The following is a 12,999-nucleotide window of genomic DNA, read 5'->3' as shown; positions in this document are numbered from 1 at the left end:
CACACAGCAATGGTTTCATTGTCATCATCAGACTTTCAGTTCTAGATTTTTATTGAATTCAAATTTCACCGTCTGTCATGGTAGGATTTGAACCTAGGTCCACCAGAGCATTATCCTGGGTCTCTAGCATACCAGGCCAGTGGCAATGCCACGACACCACCACCTCCCTTGAAAGCTGCTGTGTTTATTGTTCTGGGCTCTCAGCTAAGCATGCATAGTGAGGACAGGTGAAAAGGTGGAAAGCCCCCTTTTCCTGCCTTAAAAACAGACTTCATTGCAATATTTAAACCAGATGGATTTTGATAAACGTGTCCACATAGCAGCAAAGTCCTGATGGCAGCAACAGCCTGGAGTAACGGGTTGTTCACATCAGAACTGAGGGGCTAACGTGCAGGTATATTACTTTAACATGCCAATGACTCAAGTACCTTTGACTGTATAACCACAAGTTGATGAATGTCACCTGCCAGCCCACTGGAGAACCCAACACCAGGGTGCAGAGATCTACCAGCAAGGCAGAACAGATACATCCCAAAGGTGGATCTAAGTGGTATGTGTTTTCTTTAAAAACTGTCCCAAACAAATCTCCAACCACTAGCATTCAAATTTACAAACTCAAATAATTTGTGTTAATATCAGTTGTACAAATCTATTTTATTATAGCTGCAAAATAAAAGTAGCACTGAAAGCTACTTGGTCTCAGGATGTGGGCAACACTGGCTGATTTTATTGCCCTGATTGAGGATCTTCTATTGAACCACAGCCGTGACAATTCTCTTAGCAATTCAGGGGCTCACTAGGCCATTTGAGAGGGTTAGGTTTACCAGATACAGCAGGACTAGACTCGCGTGTAAGACAGACTAGATCGGAATGGCAGGTTCCCTTCTTTGAAGGGCTTTAGAGAATTGGCTTGGTTTTTACCTCACCCTGAGACCTTCCTTGGTCAATCTTTCAGCACTAGCAAATTATAAAATGTATTTGACTTCAATTTCATGATGAGAGCTGGTGGTATGTAAAATCCTGCAGGCTAATTTTAAATTTTGGCGTAGGGTTGATGACATTGGAGAATCAGGTGATAGCACTCTTTAAACACTGACCTTACATCCTTTTCCATTGAACTCAATTAAAATGCGGTCAAGGTCTATGAAGAGCAGCTGATCAACATACACCCATTTGCTTCCCCTCCCAATAGTTCACATTCCGCCATCATCCCTGACTCTGCCACAAAAACTACCATTCCTCATTGGCATTATATACTTAAAATAGACCTGAGTAGGTTTATCACCCTCTGATAAGCCACCAATGCAATCTTCAGGTGCAGGTCAGTCCATACCTATTGTACCAGGTATTTTACTTTTTAATTCAGCATAAATTCCAACCTAACAGCTTGCAAAGTAAATTGCATTTCCATAATTAGGGAACAATGAAACAGAAAATATGTAATGTGTAAAGAATTTATTGGCCATTTCTATTTGTTCTTTAGAAGATCTTCTTGAATTGTTGCATTCTGTGTAGTGAATGTGTTCCTATAATGCTGTTAAGTAGTCATCTTGAGGGTTTGACTTACTAACAATGAAGGAATGTTGATATATTTCCAAGTCAGGACGATGCGTGACTTGGAGGTGAACCTGGGAATGATGGATAAAAACAAAAAAACTGCGGATGCTGGAAATCCAAAACAAAAACAGAATTACCTGGAAAAACTCAGCAGGTCTGGCAGCATCGGCGGAGAAGAAAAGAGTTGACGTTTCGAGTCCTCATGACCCTTCGACAGAACTTGAGTTCGAGTCCAGGAAAGAGCTGAAATATAAGCTGGTTTAAGGTGTGTGTGTGTGGGGGGTGGAGAGATAGAGAGACAGAGAGGTGGAGGGGGTTGGTGTGGTTGTAGCGACAAACAAGCAGTGATAGAAGCAGATCATCTGCTTCTATCACTGCTTGTTTGTCGCTACAACCACACCAACCCCCTCCACCTCTCTGTCTCTCTATCTCTCCACCCCCCACACACACACACCTTAAACCAGCTTATATTTCAGCTCTTTCCTGGACTCGAACTCAAGTTCTGTCGAAGGGTCATGAGGACTCGAAACGTCAACTCTTTTCTTCTCCGCCGATGCTGCCAGACCTGCTGAGTTTTTCCAGGTAATTCTGTTTTTGTCTGGGAATGATGGAGTCTGCTGCCCTTGTCATTCCAGATGGTGGGGTTGTGGGTCTGGGAGGAGAAATTGAAAACACTTTGTAGAGTAATAGAATCATTTCCAGCATAGAAGCAGGCCATTTAGCCCAGCAAGCCTATGCTGACTTTAAAAAAAAATTATTTATTCAGGGGATGTGGATAACGCTGGGTAGGCCATCATTCATTGCCCATTCCTAATTGCCCTTGAGAAGGCAACAGTGAGCCACCTTTTTGAACTGCTGCAGTCTATGTGGTGTAAGTACACTTACAGTGCTGATAGGGAGGGAGTTCCAGGATTTTGACCCAACAACAGTGAAGGAATGGTGATATAATTACGAGTCAGGGTGGTGTATGGTTTGGAGAGGTATTTGCAGGTGATGGATTTCCTATGCATCTGCTACCCTTGTGCTACCCTTGTCCTTCTAGGTGGTCAAGGCTGCGGGTTTGGAAGGTGCTGTCATAGGAGCCCCCATAGAGCAACCCAAATCAGTCCCATTCCCTTGCTCTATCACCATAGCCTATTTTCTTCAAGTGCTCAAGTGGTTCCTTTTGATATCACTGACTGCAGCTAGAATACTGTGTACAGTTTTGATTTCATTACTTAAGGAGAGATATAATTGCATAAGTAGTCAGTTCAGAGGAGGTACACAAGGCTGATTTCTGTGATGAAAGAGTTGTCTTATGAGGAAAGGTTGAGCAGGTTGGGCCTATATTCATTAGTGTTTAAAAGAATGAGATGTGATCTTATTGAAACATGTAAGATTCTGAGGGGACTTGGCAGGGTAGATGCCGAGAGGACATTTCCCCTCGTCGTGGAATGTAGAACTAGGGACATAGTTTAAAAAAAAGTGGTCTCCCATTTCGGATGGAGCCGAGGAGAAATGCCTTCTAGAACCATAGAATCGTAGAACACTACTGCACAGAAAAACAGGCCATTCGGCTCTTCTAGTCTGTGCCGAAATATTATTCCGCTAGTACCATTGACCTGCACCCTGTCCATAACCCTCCAGACCTCTTCCATCCATGTATCTATCCAATTTATTCATAAAACTTAAGAGTGAGCCCGCATTTACCACGTCAGATGGTAGCTCGTTCCACACTCTCACCACTCTCTGAGTGAAGAAGTTCCCCCTAATGTTCCCCCTAAACCTTTCCCCTTTCCCCCTAAAGCCATGTCCTCTCGTGTTTATCTCTCCTAATCTAAGTGGAAAGAGCCTACTCGCATTTACTCTGTCTATACCCCTCATAATTTTGTAAACTTCTATCAAATCTCCCCTCATTCTTCTACGCTCCAAGGAATAAAGTCCTAACCTGTTTAATCTTTCCCTATAACTCAACTCCTGAAGACCCGGCAACATCCTAGTAAATCTTCTCTGCACTTTCTCAATCTTACTGATATCCTTCCTATAGTTAGGCAACCAGAACTGCACACAATACACCAAAGTTGGCCTCACCAATGTCTTATACAACATCACCATAACATCCCAACTCCTATACTCAATACTTTGATTTATGAAGGCCAGTATACCAAAAGCTTTCTTTACAACCTTGTCTACCTGTGAGGCCACTTTCAAGGAATTATGTATCTGAACTCCCAGATCCCTTTGTTCCTCCGTACTCCTCAGTGCCCTACCATTTACTGTGTATGTCCTACCTTGGTTTGTCCTTCCAAAATGCAACACCTCACACTTTTCTGCATTAAATTCCTTCTGCCATTTTCTGGCCCATTTTTCCAGTTGGTCCAGATCCCTCTGCAAGCTTTGAAAGCCTTCCTCGCTGTCCACAATGCCTCCAATCTTAGTGCCATCAGCAAACTTGCTGATCCAATTTACCACATTATCATCCAGATCATTGATATAGACAACAAACAACAATGGTCCCAGCACAGATCCCTGAGGCACACCACTAGTCACAGGCCTCCAGTCTGAGAAGCAATCATCCACTACCACTCTCTGTCTTCTCCCACTCTCAGGGGGTCGTTAATCTTTGGAATTTTATTTCCCAGAGAGCAGTGAAGCTTGGATCATTGAATATGTTCAAGGCTGATGTAGACAGATTTTTTAATCAACAAGGGAGTGAAGGGATGTGGGGCCGAGGGGGAGGTGCGGGGTGGGGGGTTGGGGTGGGTGGGGGGTGTTGGGGGGGGGTGGGTGGGTGGGGGAGGTGGTGGGTGGTGGGGGTGGCAACAGCTGGAAAGTGGAGTTAAGGCCCTAATCAGATCAGCCATGATCTTATTGAATGGCAGAGCAGTTTCGGAAGGCCAAATTGCTGTCTTCTGCTCCTACTTCTTATGCTCATTTCTGTTTCCACCTCATTCATAGGCACTGATTTGCTGCAGTTCATATTATAAATATCACATTGCAACCACTTTCATCACTAATATTGCACATTATGAACTAACTAGTGAAATTATCCTTTGACAGTGGCATGGGAACATAAAGTTGTTTTCCATTTACTTCACTGGAGAAGAAAATGCTTTGGTGCAAAAGTGCTGCCAACAGGCTATCACCCATTTCAGGCTAAATGCAATGACCAATTTCACCCTCCTCCTGCCTCCTCTTCATGTTTCTAACCATCCTGCCAGAGGTAGATATTGGCCTGGTTCCTATGTGTAGTTTGCATTATAAATGTGGTGGTGATGATTTCCTCAATTTTTATAGAAACTCAAACTGTGTTCTTGTAGAATGTGTTGTACTGATGTGACTCCTCACCAACTTATTCATGATGCCATGCCTGTGGGAATTCTCAGTCCTCTGTTAATTAAAATGGTGAATACAATGTAAGATTTCTCCTCTATAAGAACATAAGAAATAGGAACAGGAGTAGACCATTCAGGCCCTGGAGCCTGCTCCACCATTCAGTAAGATCATAGCTGATCTTGTGTTTTGATTTCCACATTCCCATCTAACCCCAATAACCTTTGATTCCATTGCCTCACAAGAATCTATCTACCTCTGCCTTAAAAATATTCATTGACCCCCTCCTCTACCACCTTCTGAGGCAGAGAATTCCAAAGTTGCACAACCCTCTGGGAGAAAAAAAATTCTCCTCATCTCTGTCCTAAAAGGGCAACCCCTAATTTTTAAACAGTGCCCCTCTGCTGATGTAGACATTGGCTGATATGATGGTCCTTACCCCTTGCTGGCCAAAATATTTCGACTGTGCTACCTAGCAAGCTCAATACCAACGCAATGACTCAACTTGAATAGTTTTGTAGTATATCGAGCATGTCACTTATGACATGTGTAGAGTACGTGGGTCCAAAATGTGGGTGTTGGCAGCAAGTAAATGGTATGAAGATCTTTCTTTCCAAGCAAGAGGTGAGGGTGGTGGTGGTGGGGGTGGGGTAGTTAGTGGACATTATTCAGCAGGACTAGTGATTTTCAGAAACACCAATCCATTGTCCGTTTAAAAGAGGTGCCCCTACCACTAATTGTTTTTGGATGGGGTGCTCTTAAACCTTGTGCAAAGTTTATACCTAGACTTCGAGTTCTCGCTGCCCATATTGCGGGGAGCCGCGTACCTTATGCATGGTGCATGATTCTGGTGTCTATGCTCAATTTTGCAGAGAATGAGCATCTGATGCACTCACCCTGATCACATTCTCTGCCCTCATACGCCCCAGAGTTCACCATGGGCAGTGGGTGCAAGAAGCTTTTGACTCAAAAAAATCAAAGTTTCTAATTATAGCATTTCATTCTAAGTCCAGTCATTTAAATCAAGTTATCTGCTGATTCAAATATTCCTTTTGTGGCATTTTCCACCTTATTCTTATTTACATTTCCTTTATGGATAATACAAATAGTTAAAAATACTTTGTTTTATCACAAATAAGATGGTCCGTTTAAACGGTAATTTGGGCACTCTGATCGATGTTTATTCTAATATATATGCGCATTATTTGCTGTCTAATAGGACATCAAAACTTCAGAAAGAGCACTAAGAACACTCTGATATCAAGGAACTCGAAAGTGAGGAATATTAATTTCCAGTAACAGCTGCAGAGCCTACATGTAATTTTAATAACTTTATGCTAACGATTACACACTAGAGCACCCTCTTCTTATTAGACATGTATAATTAGTCGTGAATACTGTGCCTTTAACCCCAACCTCTGAAGCTTGCCACCTACTGTACCAGTGAGATATTCTTATCCCATTCCACCATCTATCCTCATGGCCTCTGTGAGCAAGGCTGTCCAATTAGTGACAATTAGTTCCAAGTTATGTCTGGCCTTGTGCTGAGGGTCTGAATCTACGGAGAACTGAATTGCAACTGTCCAAACTCATTTCACTTACATCTCTTAATTAGCTTTTGTGAAAGAGAAACTCTTATCGCATTTGACTGCCTTGGATTTGATCCCAGAACCCAGAGGAAGCAGACAATTTTCTGACCCACTGTGCCATCCTGTTCCCAATTACAAGGATTAATATAAACAATCATTCATGGGAAGTGGGCATCACTGGCCAGGTCAGCATTTGTTACCCATCCCTAGTTGTCCTAGTTCAGAGGGCATTTAAGAGTCAACCACATTGCTGTGGGTCAGGAGTCACACGTAGGCCAGACCAGGTGAGGATGGCAGATTTCCTTCCCTAAAGGATATTCATGAACCAGATGGGTTTTTACAACAATCAACAATAGTTGGACTTTTAATTCCAGATTTTTTTTTTTACTGAATTCAAATTCCACCATCTGCCATGGCAGGATTCGAACCCCAGTCCCGAGAGCATTACCTTGCGTCTCTGGATCAATAGTCCATTGAAAATATCACTACACCATCACCTCCTCTTAATGCAAGCTTAAATAAAAACGTTGTTTCAAAACAACCATTATACTTTTCAAAAACGGTCAAAAGCATGAACAATTCCGTGAGGAAGCAGTTAAAAGCAAAAAATTGATATTGACCTGGATTTTGTGGTCAGTGGCGAAGGAGTGGCGGTCAATGCTCACTTCACTGACAGATACCCCCAAAAATTTTTGATAGACTAGAGTGGCAGCTTGTCATCATTGGACGTCTGTTGCAGCATTGCACCCCCCCCCAAGGGCAGAAAACAGCATGGTTCCTCAATCAGAATGAAGGTTCCTCACCAAGACATGCAGAGTCCAACTAAGAAATGTAAAGTAAAATTTAAATTATGCATAGAAATTGAAAGAAAGATTGGAAAATATAAATAGAATTAAGGGCAAGACAGGGATAGAAAGAGTATAAGATATAATAAATTCTCCAACACTTATGAGGGAATGTGACACCACACTTGTAAAGTTAATGTTTCAGTGCCAGAGAGGTTGTCCAGAGATAATTATCACTTATTGTGACATCGAAACTTACTTACTCCTACATACACCAGCCTAACATTTTCAGCTGTCACTCGTGCAGAACTAGGGGCAATGTACAGTACATTCATGCCATTGCATTAATTTTAGTATCTATTGGTGAAAATTGCAAGCTAATACCCTATGGAGGAGTGTGGTGTCTCTGACAGCAACATTCAGAATTTTTGTGTTTAACATCACATGTGTGGATGCCAGAAGTTGCTCTCCAATTTACCTCATAATAGCAGTGAGTGCTAAGGGCCTCACCATTATTATTAACACAACATCTGCCATTCTGTCAAACAATAAAGAATACAGATAGCAAAATCCCTCGTTGTGTTGTTCCAACAATGGAAAGTAAAGATTCCTCTGACTGCCAATGGTATAAATCAATCCATTTGATGTTTCTGTCAAAATTGCAAACATATTTTTAAAGAGCAGATCGTCATAAAGACATTTACCACGGTCATCCCACATAGTAACCAAAGGAACTCTTGGTTACCACTTTTCAAAATGTATACCCAAGTCCATGAGCAGGTCATGACCAAGAAATTGGTCAATGCCACAGCTATTTTATAGGCATAAAATGGGCAACTAAGCATCCAATATGTTAGGTGGCAAGCACACCCATGTACTGTGCCATATTGGTGAATGGGAGAAAAAGACGGGTTCAGGATCAGTACCTGAAATTAACAGTAGCCACTTTGTATATGTCAATAAGTGGACTAATTTTAGGTGCCCTTCTCAAAATCGGTCCACTCTGAATCTTGCCACTGCTATGTTCAGGAAAACCAAATCTAAGTGCAGCCTAACCAGCGATCCTTAAAGAGATCGCTGGAGGGCACCACTACAAAGATAAGTTTTTCAAAAATGCTCACTTGAATGTGGAGCTGGGAGGGATGTCCCTGCTCCTCCCCATCCATGGTAGACCTCAAAACTGCTGCCAGTTCCTGTTCACCCCCATCTTAATCATCACCCCTGTTCCCCACCTCAAACACAACTGAGGGTCACTGATGACAATTTGTAGTTATCATGAGAAGGTTTGTGCAGAGGTCAGGAGTAATGAGTCCCCTAAAACCTTTAGAGATTTAAAAAATTAAACTAAAACATTTATTAATAAAATAAAAGAATTAAAACATAGACATAAGATTACAGTTACTTGATATTATAACAAATTCCAAAATTCATAATTAACCTGACTCCCGACTGCACACCCCACTTAAGGCAACAGTCCAATATAGATTTTAAAGTTGAAAAAGCAACACAGCAAGGTTACCACTCAACAGTGGAACTCCAAAGGCTTTTTAACACAACTTTAGTTACTGGATGCAGCAGACTTCTGCAAAAGTGGCTACAGTCTTCTCCCAAGCCTGCTTTACACGGTATACCTTTCAAGATGTTTTATGGCCACACACCACTTAGCCTTCCATCCTACTTTATATATGTTTCTGTTTCTTTAATGTGTAAATTCCCATTGTTCTATATGTCTTTGGAAATTTACTTTTCCCTAGTATAAAAAATATTTCATGTTGCCAATATGGTCAGTACCTTTGGGAAAAATAGACATACTACTTGGCCTTGCTTACCATGTTAGTTGTAAACATGCTACCATCCCTTTGAAATCCAAACAATTTTCCATTTATCTTAAAATGCAAATTCCCTTCACACTTATCTACTGACCCTTATACCCCAGCTCACTCATTAACATTTCAAATACCTTTTGATAGTTTGCACCTTGTAGTCTATCTGATTCTAATTCAATTAAATCAGTCACACAGATAGAACTCATACCCATAAGCCTACAGTAGTATTGTGTAAAACATGATAGTTTTGTGACATGGCTTTAGTATTGGTCCAGGCTCAAACCAATTTCTGGACACATATGTCAATCTCCTCAATTGGGACTGAATTGGGAAAATCTTAATATCGTAGAGGAAAATATTATAGAAACCTAGTGGACAAATACAAAAGGGAAAAAGTGATTTAAACACTGGAAAAAATGGCATAGAAAACAAAGTTCTTAAAAGAAAAGGACAATTACAAATTTAGAAACTGTAAGGAAAGAAAAAGCTTACTGTGACTTAAAAGTTAGAATGCATTTGCACTTTTATAAATATCACCTTGAGCATTTTATGCTGCTGTTTTCAGAAGAAATACTAAAAAAAGACTATAGAGGAAGGTGAGTAATGCAAACAATATGTTGCATAATCCTGTTTCCTAATAATCGGAGATGAAGGTTTCCCACAAACAATATTATACCTAAAGTCTCAGCGCATCAAAAGTGTTAGATTGAAAGACTGCCACTTGCTCATTAAATTAACACTGATTGTAAACATGCTTTTAACTTTTCTTATTTTTTTCTTCTCTGGGTAAAGAATTGTACTCTGGAAAACAACGAAAGAAATGTTTCAGGATAACCCAGAAATCCAATCCTGTCCAGATCAGGGACAAGGAATGTAGGCCCCCTAGTGGTTAAATAAGTTCAATACTATAAGCAGTATTCTCAGGACAGCAGCAGATGGTTCGGAACATTTATAAGGATTTCTGTAAGTACAATGATCAGATGTACCCTTTTGAAATTAAGTTAAATTTATTCATTGCAGATTATGGATGGAATATTAATTCTAAATATACTGTAGCAAAAATGACTTGTCAGAGAATGGACTACAGATGACTGAAGCAGCCTAGCTAGTTCAGAACTGACAACAGTGAGTGAAGTCATTTAGTCACTGCTAAGCTGATGAATAGAAATTTAGTCAAAGTGTTCATATCATATATTTGTGAACATTGCAGCAATTGTTGATTAATTGGCTATCCAAGTAGTTAAAGGCAGATTGCACAGACTACTACGTGAGGAGTAAAATATCACAAGATACAATTCACAGATGTGTGCCTTAGTGCAGTAAAATTAGCCTCAAAGTGAGCCAGCAGGCACATTTCAGAAGCCACTTGAGGCCATTCAGAGCGAAGAAGAGGAGCCACACTCCAGAATCTGTGCCATGAATGGGATAGGCAACTGAGATCTGTGTTTTTTTAAACAAATGCAATTGTTTCCATTCCATTTGGTTTAAATTCAAGGAACTTTAATAGAGTTATACAACACAGAATGAGGCCATTCAGCCCATTGATTCTGTGTCAGCTCTTTGAAGAAGTTATCCAATTAGTACCACTCCATTGCTCGTTCTATACTGCCCTGCAAAATTTTCCTTTTCCAATATCTATATAATTCCCTTTGAAAGTTACGATTAAATTTATTTCCCCTATGCTTTCAGGCAGTGCATTCCATAACAAGTCATGACATAAAAAAATTCTTGCTCGTCAGTCCACTGTATTAATTGCCAATTAGCTTAAAATATTGTTTCGTTAATGACCTTCCAGCCAGTGAAAACAGAATCTGCTTATCTCTACAATCAAAACCCTCATGATATTGGACCTCAATATGATATGCACATTAAACTATTCTGATCCAAGGAGAACAATACCAGATTCCCCATTCTGACAACACAACTAAAGTCACTTATCCCTAATGCTATTCTATTAAAATTCCACAGAACCCTGTCCAAGTGATTAACATCCTTTCTGAAGTGTGTGCTGCCCAGACTTGAACAGAGCAATAGACGACCAACACATTATTAATACCATTATCAATAGCATTACATTCTTGCTATTCTGCTTAATTCCCCCAATATACAGTTAAGAAAATTGTATGTATGCATTCAGCTGTCTTCTCAACTGGACCTAACATTTTAAAAGGCTGTACAAAGTGCAAACAAGAAGGGAACTATGTAGTCAGATAACAATAATAAATTAATGTATGAGAAGCAAAGGGAATATGTTTGTGTGCGTACAGAGTGAAACGTCATTGCGTGTAAACCGAACAGAATGTTATTGTGTGTAAACCGAATGGAATTTAAAAAAAAATAATTCATGGGATCTGGGCATCGCTGGCTAGGACAGCATTTATTACCCATCCCTAATTGCCCTTGAGAAGGTGCTGGTGAGCTGCCTTCTTGATCTGCTACAGCCCATGCAGTGTAGATATACCCACAGTGCTGTTAGGAAGGGAGTTCCAGGATTTTGACCCAGCGACAGTGAAGAAATGGCAGTATATTAACAGTCAGGATGGTGACTGGCAAGGAGGGGAACTTCCAGGTGGTGGTGTTTCCATGTGTCTGCTGCTCTTGTCCTCCTAGGTGCTAGTGATTGTAGGTTTGGGAAGTTCATGTCTAAGGAATACTTGGTGAGTTCCTGCAGCACTTCTTGGAGATGGAACACACTTTTGCCACTGTTTGTCAGTGGTGGAGGGAGTAAAATTTATGGAGGTAGTGCCAATGAAGGAGGCTGCTTTGTCCTGAATGGTGTCAAGCTTCTTGATGTTGGAGCTGAACTCATCCAGGTAAATGGAGAGTATTTCATCCCACACCTGACTTGTGCCTTGTAGATAGCAGACAGGCTTTGGGGAGTCAGGAGGTGAGTTACTAACCACAGATTCCTAGCCTCTGACCTGCTCTTGTAGCCACAGTACTTATATAGCTAGTCCAGTTCAGATTCTGCTCAATGGTAACCCCCAGGATGTTGATAATAGGGGTTTCAGTGATGGTAATTCCATTGAATGTCAAGATGTCAAGGGGTGATAGGTAATTTCTCTCTTGTTAAAGATGGTCATTGCCTGACACTTGTGTGGTGTGACTATTATTTGCCTCTTGTCAGCCCAAGCCTGGATATTGTCCAGGTCTTGCTGCATTTGGACATGGACTGCTTCACTATCTGAGAAGTTTCATATGGTGCAGAACATTATGTAATCATCAGCAAACAACCCCACCTTTGACCTCATGAAGGAATAAAGGTCAACAATGAAGTAGCTGAAGATGGTTGGGCCTAGGATACTACACTGAGGAACGTCTCCAGTGGTGACCTGGAACTGAGATGACTGACCTCCAACAACCACAACCATCTTCCTTTGTGCTAGGTATGACTCCAACCAGTGGGGAGTTTTCCCCCTGATTCCCACTGACTCCAGGGCCCCCTGATATCACTCGGTCAAATGTTGGCCTTGATGTCAAGGCCAGCCACTCTTACTTCACCTCTGGAGTTCAGCACTTTTGCACAAGTTTGAACCAAGGCTGTAATGAGGTCAGGAGTTCATTGACCCTACATGAACCCAAACTGAGCATCAGCGAGCAGGTTATTGCTAAGCAAGTGCCGCTTGATAGCACTGTTGATGACCCCATCCATCACTTTACTGATGCTGGAGAGTAGACTGATGGGGCGGTAATTGGCTGGGTTGGATTTGTCCTGCTTTTTGTGTACAGGACATTCCTGGGCAATTTACCTCATTGCCGAGTAGATGCAGTATTGTAGCTGTACTGGAACAACTTGGCTCAGGGCGCGGCAAGTTTTGGTGCACAAGCCTTCAGTACTATTGCCGGAATATTGCCACGGCCCATAGCCTTTGCAGTATTCAGAGCCTTCAGCTGTTTCTTGATATCACGTGGAGTGAATTGAATTGACTG

General features: G+C 41.3%; 1 non-coding gene across 1 annotated transcript; it reads right to left on the bottom strand.

Moving 5' to 3' along the window:
- Positions 1-307: 307 nt before the first annotated feature.
- Positions 308-557, bottom strand: LOC121277539. The gene has a single exon (XR_005942910.1). It is a non-coding gene; the product is annotated as a small nucleolar RNA SNORA53 (small nucleolar RNA).
- Between the last annotated feature and the right edge of the window lie 12,442 nt (positions 558-12,999).

This window comes from Carcharodon carcharias, chromosome 4 (assembly GCF_017639515.1).
Source record: "Carcharodon carcharias isolate sCarCar2 chromosome 4, sCarCar2.pri, whole genome shotgun sequence".
NCBI classification, from domain to species: domain Eukaryota; kingdom Metazoa; phylum Chordata; class Chondrichthyes; order Lamniformes; family Lamnidae; genus Carcharodon; species Carcharodon carcharias.
The sequence above is the reverse complement of the archived record's forward strand: the minus strand, read 5'-3'. Positions and strand labels throughout refer to the sequence as shown.